The sequence below is a fragment of the Coregonus clupeaformis genome, unplaced genomic scaffold (genome assembly GCF_020615455.1).
Source record: "Coregonus clupeaformis isolate EN_2021a unplaced genomic scaffold, ASM2061545v1 scaf0308, whole genome shotgun sequence".
Lineage (NCBI taxonomy): Eukaryota > Metazoa > Chordata > Actinopteri > Salmoniformes > Salmonidae > Coregonus > Coregonus clupeaformis.
The window spans coordinates 40,770-47,384 of record NW_025533763.1 but is presented as its reverse complement, the minus strand read 5'-3'; the positions used below and the strand labels follow the sequence as shown (position 1 = coordinate 47,384).

At 46.8% G+C, this 6,615-nt stretch overlaps 1 long non-coding RNA gene across 1 annotated transcript; it reads right to left on the bottom strand.

The window, feature by feature from the left end:
• Nucleotides 1–288: 288 nt before the first annotated feature.
• On the bottom strand, nucleotides 289–3,526 carry LOC121565565. Its single transcript, XR_006000620.2, has 4 exons — nucleotides 3,509–3,526; nucleotides 2,369–2,531; nucleotides 2,085–2,277; nucleotides 289–328 (listed from the first exon to the last, which is right to left on the bottom strand). It is a non-coding gene; the product is annotated as an uncharacterized LOC121565565 (long non-coding RNA).
• Between the last annotated feature and the right edge of the window lie 3,089 nt (nucleotides 3,527–6,615).

The following is a 6,615-nucleotide window of genomic DNA, read 5'->3' as shown; positions in this document are numbered from 1 at the left end:
AAAAAATATAGGCATTAGAGAGAATAAAGATTAATTTTATGTTTTGAGGGGCGGTTAGTTCTGTCAAATGGTCGGGCTAATTTTGTTTACGCTATGATATCGAAACAAGTTACGGGATGTTGATATTGTGAACATTTTACAAAAAAAGTTGGTTGTAATACAGTAAAAAGGCATTTAATTTATATATTGGAATGAACTGAGACATTAATTTAATTTAAATAGAAAAGATGTACAATAAATGTGTAATAACCTGTTGGAAGGATGAAGTGGGTTTCTGTCTCACTTCTGGGTCTGCTGAAGGTTGAGCTGGGATCTTGTCACTTGGTGTCTGCAACAAAATACAACAATAAATATTCTGTATTATAATCTATTTAATTAAAACTGAGAAAATCATCAGTGTATATACACTGCTCAAAAAAATAAAGGGAACACTTAAACAACACATCCTAGATCTGAATGAATGAAATAATCACATTAAATACTTTTTTCTTTACATAGCTGAATGTGCTGACAACAAAATCACACAAAAATTATCAATGGAAATCAAATTTATCAAACCATGGAGGTCTGGATTTGGATTCACCCTCAAAATTAAAGTGGAAAACCACACTACAGGCTGATCCAACTTTGATGTAATGTCCTTAAAACAAGTCAAAATGAGGCTCAGTAGTGTGTGTGGCCTCCACGTGCCTGTATGACCTCCCTACAATGCCTGGGCATGCTCCTGATGAGGTGGCGGATGGTCTCCTGAGGGATCTCCTCCCAGACCTGGACTAAAGCATCCGCCAACTCCTGGACAGTCTGTGGTGCAACGTGGCGTTGGTGGATGGAGCGAGACATGATGTCACAGATGTGCTCAATTGGATTCAGGTCTGGGGAACGGGCGGGCCAGTCCATAGCATCAATGCCTTCCTCTTGCAGGAACTGCTGACACACTCCAGCCACATGAGGTCTAGCATTGTCTTGCATTAGGAGGAACCCAAGGCCAACCGCACCAGCATATGGTCTCACAAGGGGTCTGAGGATCTCATCTCAGTACCTAATGGCAGTCAGGCTACCTCTGGCGAGCACATGGAGGGCTGTGCGGCCCCCCAAATAAATGCCACCCCACACCATGACTGACCCACCGCCAAACCGGTCATGCTGGAGGATGTTGCAGGCAGCAAAAACGTTCTCCACGGCGTCTCCAGACTCTGTCACGTCTGTCACCTGTGCTCAGTGTGAACCTGCGAGAGCACAGGGCCCCAGTGGCGAATTTGCCAATCTTGGTGTTCTCTGGCAAATGCTAAACGTCCTGCACGGTGTTGGGCTGTAAGCACAACCCCCACCTGTGGACGTCGGGCCCTCATACCACCCTCATGGAGTCTGTTTCTGACCGTTTGAGCAGACACATGCACATTTGTGGCCTGCTGGAGGTCATTTTGCAGGGCTCTGGCAGTGCTCCTCCTGCTCCTCCTTGCACAAAGGCGGAGGTAGAGGTCCTGCTGCTGGGTTGTTGCCCTCCTACGGCCTCCTCCATGTCTCCTGATGTACTGGCCTGTCTCCTGGAAGCGCCTCCATGCTCTGGACACTACGCTGACAGACACAGCAAACCTTCTTGCCACAGCTCGCATTGATGTGCCATCCTGGATGAGCTGCACTACCTGAGCCACTTGTGTGGGTTGTAGACTCCGTCTCATGCTACCACTAGAGTGAAAGCACCGCCAGCATTCAAAAGTGACCAAAACATCAGCCAGGAAGCATAGGAACTGAGAAGTGGTCTGTGGTCACCACCTGCAGAACCACTTCTTTATTGGGGGTGTCTTGCTAATTGCCTATAATTTCCACCTGTTGTCTATTCCATTTGCACAACAGCATGTGACATTTATTGTCAATCAGTGTTGCTTCCTAAGTGGACAGTTTGATTTCACAGAAGTGTGATTGACTTGGAGTTACATTGTGTTGTTTAAGTGTTCCCTTTATTTTTTTGAGCAGTGTATATAAAGCGGTGACAAAATACATGCAAGAAGGGACATGTATTTATATATTTTATAATTCTTTGACAGATCCTATACATTATAATATATTAAAGCAGATGTACTTACCAGAGCACGCCATGGCCACTGAGATTCTCCATAATCATAGGTTATTTCACTCTCTGCTTGAATGTTTTCAATAGCAAACAAGCAAAGATGAGGTTTACATTGGACTGTCATCTTTTTCATTTTGCAATTTGGTGACCTGTGGGCATCATTTACCAGCCGCCCCAGTGAACCGTCTTCGCAGGATGCATCTATGCTAAAATTGAAGAGGGAAACAGATTTACGTTTTCTCCACAAAACATATAAACATATAGAGATTAACTGATGTCTTATAGGGCTTTACTTACCACCATGAGCCATTGTTCCATTCAAAATCAAACAAGAAAGCATTTTGCTTTTCCGTATACTTCCCCTGCCTCTTGTCCTGTTCATATTGCGATATAAACTCCCCACGGTACTCGAGGACAAAGGATCCCTTTTCAATTGGTGCTGAGGCAAATACACCACGTCCTGATACAACAAAGTTAAGAATTTAGTATCAAGTAATCCAGTTCAAATTAGGTTAATGAATTGCAGATGATCAGACCCATTTAGCCTGCTTATCAATGTGTATGATTTAATATTTAGGGGAAAGATCCATTGCAGGGGTGCAAATTGGTAAGGACCCAAAAAGGTGTCAACATTAAAAATAAATTTGGTCTGAAAACTATGAAAATCACGAGGAGACGTATTTTATGTTGGATTTAATGACAGATCTACAGCTAAAAACGGAAAAGCCGAAACAATGGCGTTAAAGCGGGGCAAAAAGAGATGTGATCCCAGGTAAGGTTCCAGCAGTTATCACCGCTAGACCTGCAGTGACTTGCACCGCTGAGTCTGCCTTTGACTCCCCGCTTTAGACCGCTTTATTGCAGACTTTGTATTTAAGGACATTAGCGTACACAAAAAAGTCCCAAATTACACAGGCTGGGATTACGCACCCACTCGTGTTGTGAACATGATTCTCTGTCGGTAGGCCTACTCGGCGGTGCATTTTCGCTGTTAACTTGAATGGTGAATATATTCTACGCGCCGATACGCATCATTCACATGTATTGTAAATTTGTATCATTTAAATGCTTCTACATTCCGTTTATTGATGGGGTTGTTATGATCAAATGTTAAAAACATTTTTTGAATTTAAATCACATTACCGGCTTTCACACATAGCGCGAACGGTCTGCCGACTGGCCAAGGAAATTACCACCAATATCACACATTCTAATAGAAGTTGGGAGGTGTAGTTCATAAATCTTGAATATGTTTCCCCATCCCCCAATTGCTTGCAAAAGAATCACAACATAACTTCTGAAATTGGATGTTAAAGCCGTATGTGTCTAATGCAGCGGTACGCAGTGATTTTTTCACTTGTGTAAGAATTGAATGTGTTTCAAATGACATCCCAATATGGTACGACCCAATAAGTGTAGCGTGTGTGTATAACATACCTTTATAGTCATTGATCCCATTTGACTTTATAACAAGGCTTGTCACTTCCAGAAATAATAAAATGAATAGCCTCAGCCTCAGGACTAAGTCTGGCTCTTCGTTTTGACATGCTCTTCAATTGCCCATGTGCTCCTCAACTAGAAAACATCTACATTGGATGACAAAAAGTCAGCGAGACAAATACAGAAAAGACTAATACTTGATTTGAATCGAATAAGGATATATCAAATGGTATTAGTCTGCCTTTATTCATATCGTGCTCATGTTCTTACTAATGCAGTATCCGGTTAGCTTATTAGGCTAACCGATCAGTGCAAACCTTATGCAACTGCAATCACAATAGCAATCTTTTCACAGTAAGCACAGTAAGCAATCTTAACACATTTACATTTACATTTTAGTCATTTAGCAGACGCTCTTAACCAGAGCGACTTACAGGAGCAATTAGGGTTAAGTGCCTTGCTCAAGGGCACATTAACGTCATTTAGCAGACGCTCTTAGCCAGAGCGACTCACAAATTGGTGCGTTTCACCCTATAGCCAGTGGGATAACCACTTTACAATTTGGGGGGGTTAGAAGGAATACTTTATCCTATCCCAGGTATTCCTTAAAGAGGTGGGGTTTCAAATGTCTCCGGAAGGTGGTGAGTGACTCCGCTGTCCTGGCGTCGTGAGGGAGCTTGTTCCACCATTGGGGTTTCAGAGCAGCGAACAGTTTTGACTGGGCTGAGCGGGAGCTATGCTTCCGCAGAGGAAGGGAGCCAGCAGGCCAGAGGTGGATGAACGCAATGTCCTCGTTTGGGTGTAGGGACTGATCAGAGCCTGAAGGTACAGAGGTGCCGTTCCCCTCACTGCTCCATAGGCAAGCACCATGGTCTTGTAGCGGATGCGAGCTTCAACTGGAAGCCAGTGGAGTGTGCGGAGGAGGGGGGTGACGTGAGAGAACTTTGGAAGGTTGAACACCAGACGGGCTGCGGCATTCTGGATGAGTTGTAGGGGTTTAATGGCACAGGCAGGGAGCCCAGCCAACAGCGAGTTGCAGTAGTCCAGACGGGAGATGACAAGTGCCTGGACCAGGACCTGCGCCGCTTCCTGTGTAAGGCAGGGTCGCACTCTCCGAATGTTGTAGAGCATGAACCTGCAGGAGCGGGTCACCGCCTTGATGTTGGCGGAGAACGACAGGGTGTTGTCCAGGGTCACGCCTAGGCTCTTCGCACTCTGGGAGGAGGACACAGCGGAGTTGTCAACCGTGATGGCGAGATCATGGAACGGGCAGTCCTTCCCGGGAGGAAGAGCAGCTCCGTCTTGCCAGGGTTCAGCTTGAGGTGGTGATCCGTCATCCATACTGATATGTCTGCCAGACATGCAGAGATGCGATTCGCCACCTGGTTATCAGAAGGGGGAAAGGAGAAGATTAGTTGTGTATCGTCAGCGTAGCAATGATAGGAAAGGCCATGTGAGGATATGACAGAGCCAAGTGACTTGGTGTATAGGGAGAAAAGGAGAGGGCCCAGGAACCGATCCCTGGGGGACACCAGTGGTGAGAGCACGTGGTGCGGAGACAGCTTCCCGCCACGCCACTTGGTAGGAGCGACCGGTCAGGTAGGACGCAATCCAGGAGTGAGCCGCGCCGGAGATGCCCATCTCGGAGAGGGTGGAGAGGAGGATCTGATGGTTCACAGTATCAAAGGCAGCAGACAGGTCTAGAAGGACAAGAGCAGAGGAGAGAGAGTTAGCTTTAGCAGTGCGGAGAGTCTCCGTGACACAGAGAAGAGCAGTCTCAGTTGAATGACCAGTCCTGAAACCTGATTGGTTTGGATCAAGAAGGTCATTCTGAGAGAGATAGCAAGAGAGTTGGCTAAAGACGGCACGCTCAATAGTTTTGGAAAGAAAAGAAAGAAGGGATACTGGTCTGTAGTTGTTGACATCAGTGGGGTCTAGTGTTGGTTTTTTTGAGAAGGGGAGTAACTCTCGCTCTCTTGAAGACGGAAGGGACATGGCCAGCGGTCAAGGATGAGTTGATCAGCGAGGTGAGGTAGGGGAGAAGGTCACCGGAGATGGTCTGGAGAAGGGAGGAGGGGATGGGGTCAAGCGGGCAGGTTGTTGGGCGGCCTGCAGTCACAAGTCGCAGGGATTTTATCTGGAGAGAGAGGGGAGAAAGAAGTCAAAGCATAGGGCAGGGCAGTGTGAGCAGGACCAGCAGTGTCATTAGACTTAACAAACGAGGATCGGATGTCGTCAACCTTCTTTTCAAAGTGGTTGACGAAGTCATCCACAGAGAGAGGAGGAGGGGATTCAGGAGGGAGGAAAATGTGGCAAAGAGCTTCCTAGGGTTAGAGGCAGATGCTTGGAATTTAGAGTGGTAGAAGGTGGCCTTAGCAGCAGAAACAGATGAAGAAAATGTAGAGAGGAGGGAGTGAAAAGATGCCAGGTCGGCAGGGAGTTTGGTTTTCTTCCATTTCCGCTCCGCTGCCCGGAGCTCTGTTCTGTGAGCTCGCAATGAGTCATCAAGCCACGGAGCTGGAGGGGAGGACCGAGCCGGCCGGGAGGATAGGGGACACAGAGAGTCAAAGGATGCAGAAAGGGAGGAGAGGAGGGTTGAGGAGGCAGAATCAGGAGATTGGAGGGAGAAGGATTGAGCAGAGGGAAGAGATGATAGGATGGAAGAGGAGAGAGTAGTGGGAGAGAGAGAGCGAAGGTTGCGGCGGCGCATTACCATCTGTGTAGGGGCAGAGTGAGTAGTGTGGGAGGAGAGTGAGAGAGAAAAGGAAACAAAGTAGTGGTCGGAGACATGGAGGGGAGTTGCAGTGAGATTAGTAGAGGAGCAGCATCTAGTGAAGATGAGGTCAAGCGTATTGCCTGCCTTGTGAGTAGGGGGACGGTGAGAGGGTGAGGTCAAAAGAGGAGAGGAGTGGAAAGAAGGAGGCAGAGAGAAATGAGTCAAATGTGGACATAGGGAGGTTGAAATCCCCCAAAACTGTGAGGGGTGAGCCATCCTCAGGGAAGGAACTTATCAAGGCGTCAAGCTCATTGATGAACTCTCCAAGGGAACCTGGAGGGCGATAGATGACAAGGATATTAAGCTTAAATGGGCTAGTGACTGTGAC